Below are 9,726 nucleotides of genomic sequence, written 5' to 3'. Positions count from 1 at the left end.
AAAATATAATTACTTTTAAATGGAAATTTGATCATTTTAGGGAAGAAGCTATAGGATTTGCTTGTTGGTAACAGGAAGAGACTGGATTTGATGATCTGGAATGAACTTTGCTAGCCTTTCCTATCCATTCAGTACTGCTTGTCTGTGCATTGTTGCCAGTATATTGCTATGCATTTTGCTGATGGTCCACAGCCAAAATGTGAATGTGCCTCTGCAAACTGGTTTGCATGGAACTCTGTCCCAGCAGATCTGAACTCACATTGCCCTTCAAGGCAGAAAGAAGAGATCAACAGGGGCTGAAAAAAACTGTGCTGTTAAGGTAAAAAACACCTTACATGAAAGCTGTAGCTTTTATTTCATTATTTGAACAGAAAATACAGATAAGTTCCTTGTTATGTATAGAATCAGCAACAAGTATAAGAAGAGTAAGTCTGTTAAAAGTGTTAAAAAGAGATTTTAAAACACAAAAAGAGTTGCACACCACAAGCGACTTAACAGGTTATGTTTTAAAACATTTATTGACTTCAGTGAAAACACAATGTAGTTAGTACCTCACAGGGTAAAAGCTCCTGGGTAATTACAGCCCAAAGAAGACATCTACGTTTTCCTAAATGTCCCAGAGGATGCTTAGTCTGTAAACAACCTATCCTAATGGTAAAGAGGCACCATGGGCAGCAATTTTTTCCTTTAGTGGCAGAATCAACGCTACTCTCCATGAAACACATAATACACTTCCTATTTACTGTCCAAGCAATTTCAATATTTCACATCTATCTGAACTAAATTGGGAGAGGTAGGGATAAATTAGCCATATTTTATAATTTACTAAGGTCCCCAAATGGGGCACTTTATTCTCTTTAACTCCATAATGGTCTTTATGTATCAGTGGATACACCCTGCTATACAGAGAATAAACAATAAATCGTTTCATCAGGGTTCTATACATATATTCTAACATATATAAGAAGATTGGGATTCCTAACTATTAGTATCTGATATTTCCCTATTTTATGGAGGTTGGCTAACCTTTCTGGGAGTGATAGTGCTTTCCCTGGATCTTTGCAGTGCTGGCCCGCAAAGATTTGGCAAGTGTGAAGATGGAGATCTTTGGAGAATGAAAAATGGGACCGAAGTCTTGGGAAAGCTCTGGGAGATAAAGGTAGTAACACTGTACTATGTGTGTCACTGAGTAGGAGAATCCTCAAGTGAACTGCATATTATTCATCCTTTATGAAACACTGGAAATGCTTGCTGAGGGGCATACCATGCGAAGTACTCAAACAAATATTTAACTTAATTTGAATAGATAACAGTCTGAGGGCATGAGAGCAAAAGACAGCACAGGAAACATGAAGGGATGCAAATATGTTTTGCAAGAGGACTGCCAGTTCTAGGAATAAGTTATCAACAGTATCCAGTGCTTATGGAAATAAACTTAGGAGACTAGGAAAAAGTTGGAGACAGTGGTTACAAGTGAGGACCAAGAGGACTGAAGAAAACACCATAGGAATACAGAGAGAGATAATGGGGAGAGAAGGCTGAGGTGGAGCATACTACAAGTTCAAAAACTGCTTCACCTGATTCTGCAGATAGCATTTCAGAGGACAAAGAAATATGCTGTGGAGAAGGGAGACAAGAAACAGTAGACTACAGGAATGAGGAGATAAGGAGAGACGAGAAGGTCAGCTTCTGATTACGTGGTGCATAACTGAGACTCTGCAACTTCTGTGACGTCTCAACTCTCAAGAGTGATGGATAAGTCAGGCTATTGGCAACTGCCACCTCCTGGCATTCTCTGCAGTCAACAGTGAGAGGTGGCTGTGACACCAACATTAAGCACCTCCAAAGGATGGTGTGAGGAGAAGCCTGCTTGGCGGCATTAAGTGAGGGCCAGCATTTTGTCTAAGGCAGTGCCAAGGTAGGATAGAACAAAGCTATTCCAGTAATGCATTTTGAACAGGAGGCCCAGAATATGATTAAGTGGTGTGCCACGAATTATCATTCATGACAAAGATGGGAGAGCAAGGCAGGCAGAAGGGACATCCAGCACTGCTTATGTGATTATCACAACCTATTTCTCTGCACATACTCTTCTCAAAACTGTTAGTTATAGTTTGTGTGACAGAACGTGCAGGTGGAATTCCACAGAATTTTGTTATCTACAAGAGAGAAGTTAATTCTGACAAAATTGCAGACAACCGGGGAGACTGAATTTATTTTTCAATAAACCAGGCATGGGCCTCAAAGATGCAATGCATTTATTATCAGTATTGTTAATTCTTCAGTTCTGCATACAGTGTAATTTGAAAACAGACTCAACTAGTCCTAAATTCTCTTTCCAATTTTACTTATTGAAATTGCTAGTCACATTATATTTCCGTGAGTGCTTGAAACCAGTGAAGATGACTGTTGCTGTCAAAGGAAGTGATTTCATCTTCCCTTCTCCTGGTCACTTTTTTTGTCTCAGCTTCCTTCCTTGCGGACACACAAGTCTTTGTACAGTGAATCAGACTGGGATTAAACCTAATGGAGTGAGAAAGTGATGAATTTGAGGAGAGTCAACCTTGCTAGGGCAGGATCAGCTTCCCCAGGACGAGGAATGGAGTCCACACTGCTCTCAGCTGTGAGGAGAGTCCTGTCACAAGCCCCTGAACCCTAATCTTGTCAGACTGAAAACCATAGAAATACAAAAAGAAAATACATTCACTAGTACATTTCATCTTCCTTGTTGGAGGTGCATTGCAAGTTTTCTCTGACGCAGCTCTGTTGTTAGTAGCACAATTCTCCACATTGCAGTTTACACATATACATGTAGAACATCATCTTCCAGGTTGAAGCTGTTATTTTTGTTCTTACCTAACTTAAAAAAATGATTCAGAAATCTAATACAGTGATTTTGAGATTTCTGAAGACAGGAGCAGTCAGTCATGAGTTTCAGCTAGATGATTTGGTTAGAGATGAAAGTCATGCCAGATGTCCCCTGAATGGCAATTTCCCTTGGATTTACAGTAAGGTTTCATATTTTGCGTATTACTCAGTATCATGAGGTTTTAATGATCCTCGGGCAACTTATATGGAAGAAAACATTTTTTATATAGTTTTTCAATTATACAATTATGCCATTGCATAATTAGATGAATAGAATATTTACTCTAGAATTTAACAATTTAACATGGCCTATATGTTCTCTGTTTCTCAAGCATGAGAGCCCAGCCAGCTGACTAATTTTTTAATTCAGTTCTCATATACAAAGAATGTGAGAAACTAAACAGAATTCCTTCAGACTTTTGTTATTTCTGCTAGTGTAGCCTTACATTTATTTTAATGTCAGTAGCTTGTAAGGCCATGGATTAAAATGCATGAGAGAACAATACTTTATTAGTATGTTTCCTAGCTCTTGTGGTCTGGAACAGTACAAAGGAAGCATTTGCAGAGAATTCCAAATGAACTAATTCTTGCTGACAAGGAATTCATGTCTTCTCATATGAAATATCCTTTATACACCAAGATCACAAGGAAAAATGCATGTTTTCACTGAACTCCTCACCTGCCCTCTACCCAAGAATACATCCCCTGCAAGGCTGTTTCTAAATTCCAAACCTCTCAGTAGCTGGAAGCACATGGCCATTCTCTTAAATCAACTTTGCAGAGAAATGTTCCATTCTTCCCCCAACAAACACGGAATCTCCCCTCTTCCACTCCTGAGTTATTCTGGACCAAAGCCAATGACAACTCCAAGCTGCTGTATTTTAAGGCCAAGCAGAGCAAGGGACATCCTGGAACAGTAATGTCAGTGACAAAAAATTCCAGCAGCTTTACATGAACCAAGTTCCTCCTATAAGGAAGATTCTCAGTGCTTTGCTGAGAGGAAGAGTACTTACTAATATTAATAAGAATCCAATCTATCAGTTGTGACCTTGGGATGTTTTCATACAAAGAAAACCTAACTCAGATGATTTTTAGAATTTATTTTTAAAATACTAATTCCTCTGTAGTTAGAGTTGGTTTTAAGAAGGAACCATAATAAATAGTTCTCAAATCACCTTCTGAAATTATAATGTGCGAGAAGTGATTGTAGGAAGTAGTATTTGAATCAGATCTCCGGGGTGAGAGCAAGGCCAAGGAATTCCAGGAGTATTGCAGCTGAAACTTAGAGTTCACTTCTGGAACCAGACAGCTCAGACCTGAAAGGGAGGTTAAGTGAGAGACAGATTGTGCTTTGGGTATCTGATTCAAAAGCATAGCAACATGTTTTTGGATGTCTGTGAGGACATAGAAAGAGTATCTAGTAGATATACTTTCCCCTGGAAAGAACAGCAAAAATGTCAAAGTCCTTGGAACATAATAATTACCATTTATATTTATCTTTGAGTTATGGTCCATCTAATCTAGATCCTGCATCAAGACGTGATTATTGCCAGAAACTTCAGAAGATGCAAGTAACTCTGCATTAGAGAGTGTGATGAAAAGCTGTTCTGCATGGAGAACTCATTTTAACATCTATCTGAAAAGGCTTCCAACCTCAAAATAGGTATCTCCCCTCTAACACCCATTGTATCATGAAATATTGTATGTCCAGATATTCTTGCAGCCAACAGATCTTTGTAGAATTTAAGGACAAAGGACAAAGAGATGGTTCAATCAAATAACATGGTTTTTGTATCATGGGACATGACATTTTACACAGTTACTGTTCTATAACTACATTTGATGAAAGCATCCCCTCTACAAAGGCATCCATTGGCAAACTGCAGACATGAAGGTGTGGAGCTGCTTTCTCTTCTCCCAGTGGTTTGTTCTAATAACTGATCATCTCTACTCCTAAAGGTCTGTGTTTCTTTCATGTGTTGAAGCAGTTTGTGCTAAACTTTCCCCTGCTAGAGGAAAGAGCTTTCTGGTACACAGAAAACACTTCTTATGGGGACTGTTCTGCTCTGGACTCAAGCCACTTTGTTCTTTTTTACAAAGAAAATCAGCTGTGCTCTGCTATTTATCACAGCAAAGGATTTTTCCAGATCTCACAGTTGCTTGTTGCTCTCCTCTGTTTCCTCCCTATCTTTTCATTGTTTCTAAAGTGTGAGCACCAGAGCTAAATGTCATATATTCCCTATTAGTCTGCCCAGTGCTGAATGTGCAGGTGTTATCAACCCCTTACTTCTACTTGCTATGTCTCTGCTTACTCACCCCAAGATCTTGACAGTTTTTCATAACACATGTTCACAACAGGAGCTCACATTGATTTGTGCTGACAGCAGAAACTCTAATTACTTCTGGAGTTGCTCCCTTACAGCTGACGCCCAGAACATGGTTCTGTAGGCATGACCTGTATGCTGCATTTACATTTATTAATTAACATCTGGTTGCATTTCAACACATTTTGTTTGAACGGGCTCAGCTCCCTTGATCCAAATCACTCCATATTATTGACAGGTCCAAACACTCTCTCTGAGCCAGGCTCTCCGATTAGTATCAGCCAGAATTGTGGGGGTGAAGGGAAGAAGTCTTGGGCTTTGCACAGAGGGAAGTCAGGATTGTACTGAAAGACAGCTCCAGGCAGAGCTGGCTTTAGCCTGGCTTTGCTGCATCCATCACTCCTCAAAACTGAAGCAGTGGGAATATGAGCATTGGTTTTATATGCTCAAAGTGTGGGCAGATTGCAGTCCGCTAATCAAATATGTGGGTCTCTAGCTGCTAAAATCTGTAACCACAATCCACATGGACTGCAATGGGGATATGAAATTGTACCTGAAGAACTGAAGATCAAATAAGAAATCCAGTTATAAAGAAAGTGATGCTTTTCTGTCAGAACGTCTATATGAGAGGTTTTTGCAGATGTGGCACACAGTCTTGAAATTCTTAAGGTAAGAATAGTAATCATAGTCTATCTGTATTTTCAAGCCTTGCTTTGCACTGGAACAACCTCATATTTGCGAGGAATTTTCATCAACAAGGAAAGTTCCACTACAATGCCACAAAATCCCTCTCGCGCATCAGGTCAGAATGCGTCTGCTGATGAATCTACATAAGAAGACTTACGATATTTTCACTCTCACCCCCTGGGATTGCAACAGTAATTTTGGAGAGACAGAGTTATATCAGCAGAGCATTGTAGTTTAGGAATATGCCGTGGTGAGGGAATACAGTAAATAGTCTGGAGTCTTTCTACAAATGACATTTAAAAACACCTTTGGGGCAGGGGAAAGAAGATGGAACAATTTTTTTTAAATGCACCTAAAACTCAGTAACTTCTAGTATCTCATTTTAACTAAAGATAGGTGAAATGAAATTTTACATGAAACAGAAGATATTCCAAGACTGTGGGAAAGAAGTTCAAGCATTATGGTCAATTGTATGGTACCTATACAAATATATAGCATATATCCAAATGTTCCATGCTTATTTCTAAATTAATCCTTTCAATGCATTTAGCCATTGCTTTGAGTGTGTTATGCTCCTTTGTAATGTGTTTGTTTTTAAGAATATCAGTTAGCAAAAGGCGAAAGCAAAAAAAAAGATCAGGCCAAATATCTGGAAGCCTGTACCAAATAAGGAGGTGATCTCTGTTTCTTTACAGTCAGAGCAGAAAGAAATCCTGAAACCATTTTCTTTTGCAACATGGACCCTACTGGAAATGCAGAGATATAGGGACAATATCCAGTCCCTCATGAACATTTTCCTTCTACTTTCCAGGACAGAATAACTCTGCAGGCATTTACACCTATCAAGCGCATCTTTCCCTAACCTGCAAGTTATCTGCGAGTTGTTGTTGCCTCTCCAAAGGGCAGGGGGGGCTTTGCCTATCTGAAGACCTGCCTTGGTGCTTATCTCCTGCCTGGAGTTAAATGTGAGGCAGGTTAAAGCAGACACCTCAATATTACACCTCAGCTGGATTCGATGATCTTAATGGTCTTTTCCAACCTAAATGATTCTACGATTCCATTCAATCATCTGCTACATATATATGTCTATAAAGGTATCTTAGCTTTCCTCTACAAGAACTAGTGATTAGTTAGCTTAATGGACAAGATGTTGTGTTTATATTTGTGATAAATGCACTAAATTGCAGCTTTACTTTGGCCTCTTTACTTTAGCAGTAGCATTCAATATATACTTGCTCCTTTTTTAGGTCTTTCCAAACAGAGTTCTCTACACTATATATACCAAGGTCGCTTTTCTCAAGAAAAAAACCAAGGAAGAAATGTAGCCTTTTTTCCTTCACAGATGAAATCGGAGTGTGGCAATAACAGCTGTGGAGCCTGTCTGCCTGGGAGGCAGCCATCAGCCCAGCGGTGCTGCTGAGGACACGTACTGCTGTTCATTTCTGCAACTGCCCAGAGACACGTGCTGCGCCACAGGAAACACTGCCAAGGGCAGATGGGACGAACCTGTGTGGGATGTAAAATATTCATCACACCTGCTTGGTGCAAATGAACATGAACAGTGGGAATATCCCTGTCTGCAGAAGGGAAACTACTCGCTGGGCTCTCTTTTACAGCTCACAGAGCTGCATACACACAACCATTTCTGTCTCTGCACCATCCAATGTATGTGGGACTCCTTGGCTGTCCGCACATTGCACTCAGGTGATGCAGTCAGGTCATCTCACTGTCTGGTCCTTCTCCCTTGGTGCCTGTAACTGTGACCCTGTTGGTGATTCCAGACGCTGTGATGCTCCAGCCCTATCCCTTATACAGTCACTGAAAACACGTCTTCCCAGAGGATACATGAACAGTAGACCAGACCATACATGTGTGCTTGTGTGCATGCAGATATATGCACCCATGCACACAAACACATGACTATCTCCTCATATAAATCCCCTAATAAACTAAACATAGGGTAATCTCCTGACTCAGTCACTTTGACTCCCCACTTTTAATTGGGCTATTGCCTATTTAGGTGCTAAGCACTCCAGGACTGCAACATCATCTTTATGTCATCTGTAAAATGTCTAGCACTCTGTTGGGATAACTGCAGGATAACAAAAATTTTAATGTCTTGATTTCTAATGTGAACATTACATGGAGCTCAAAAAAGAGGAATACATTGTCAGCCAAGTAGTATCTGTTTTCAACACACCAACAACCAGTTCAATCCAGACATCCTTTTGTGACTTGTTCTGTGTAACTTGATTAAACAAAAGCTAATGTTAACTTAAACAGGTTGTACTGCACTGACAATAAGAAGGTAGAGATTGATTTTTCAAGTGAAGCTAGACTTTATGTTTTGTGATGGCTAAAACCATATTATTTCTACAATTAAAAAGCTGGCACATCATTGGTTTGATGGACATTTAGAATTGACAGACCTTTGTTAGAGATTGTTCCTCTTACTAGACTATAGAAGAAGTAAAATAACTTGAAAAAACTTCAGTTCTATTGCATTGATCATTATTGCTAATATTATTATGATGCCTATACACATCATTATTGGACATGTCTATATCAATGTAGCCATGCCACTTTGCCCTGAGGGAATGTAACATCACCAAACAAAAGTATTGCTGCCAGAGATCTGAAGATACAAGCAGGGAGAGGGTAGGAAAGGCCATAAATGTGTATCTGAGGGCCGGAGAACTTCTGGGATGCTATGATGGGCATCTCCAGGTGAGGCTTCAGCCACAGAATGAGCTATCAGGTGATGCCTGAGGTTGGCTACATGGGAGAGAGGAACATGGATCTGCCAGAGGGAGGACAGGTTACTGGAAAGTAGCTATCGGTATGTAAATATGTGTCAAGTTATTCGGTGGTCACTACTTTTTCTGAGTGGGGAACTTGGTATTTCACCTCTCTCTGTGTTTATTGCAACCTTCCTTAGATTATCTTTTTTCAAAGATTTCATTTTGAAAAGACTGTTGAAGATTATCTGTGAATTGAGGCATGGCCTCCTCCTTTACAGTAACTTTATAGAGTGACATTCGGTCTCATCATAAATATTTTAAAAACAAAAGAAGTGCTGAAAGGTATGTCTCTGAAGGGAGGTTCGTCTTTTTGACTCCCAAAGAGAGGAAGGCATTCCTCTGACCCAGACAGGCCAGATCTCATCTACCCCACTGCTAATGAGAGTTATGAGTCTTTATATGCTCCTCTTTAGTGGAAACTTTGTCTAGCCTCACCAAATTTCCTCTATTCTATATAAAAACAAAATTCTATAAAATTTAATTTGTTAAATATTTCTGTTCTGTGATGGAAGACAAAAAATTCTTCAAATTCTGGTGTGATTAACACTTTCATATATGCACCTTGCATATATTGATCAACAATGAATTGTTCTGTCCCATTCTTAATAGAAATCTTGGTATAGTATCTCTGGAGAGTAATCGATGAACCGATCAAAGAAAAAAACCCCAACAAACACAAAACACCAAAAACCAAACAATGATTGATCTGAGGAATTTGCCTTTGCAGTATATACCCAGCAGTAGCTGCAGTACTACACTGCTTAACATGTCTGTGGGCCCTGTTTGAATTCCGTATCTACCTTGCTGGTGTTGGAGTTGCCTGAGAGAGAATATTAGAATAATTTATGTGGAAAAGACTGCTAAGATCATCAAGTCCAACCTTAACCCAGCACTGCCAAATCCACCATTACACCATGCACAACATCTACACATCTTTGAAATCCTCCAGGGACAGTGACTCAATCACATCCCTGGACAGCCTCTTCCAATGCCTGACAACCCTTATGGTGAAGAAATTTTTTCTAATATTCAATCTAAACCTCCCT

General features: G+C 39.6%; 1 protein-coding gene and 1 long non-coding RNA gene across 9 annotated transcripts in view; one reads left to right on the top strand and one right to left on the bottom strand.

The window, feature by feature from the left end:
- The window catches only part of MTUS2 (microtubule associated tumor suppressor candidate 2), a 249,480-nt gene that overhangs the window by 36,294 nt on the left and 203,460 nt on the right, over positions 1-9,726 (bottom strand). The window lies entirely within an intron of this gene.
- Positions 1,800-8,039, top strand: LOC108499134. The gene is made up of 3 exons (XR_001875436.1): positions 1,800-1,918; positions 4,393-4,531; positions 7,222-8,039. It is a non-coding gene; the product is annotated as an uncharacterized LOC108499134 (long non-coding RNA).

This window comes from Lepidothrix coronata, unplaced genomic scaffold, assembly GCF_001604755.1.
Source record: "Lepidothrix coronata isolate B3197 unplaced genomic scaffold, Lepidothrix_coronata-1.0 Scaffold69, whole genome shotgun sequence".
Taxonomy (NCBI): domain Eukaryota; kingdom Metazoa; phylum Chordata; class Aves; order Passeriformes; family Pipridae; genus Lepidothrix; species Lepidothrix coronata.
Note: the sequence above shows the minus strand (reverse complement) of the source record. Positions and strands in the feature narration are given on the sequence as shown.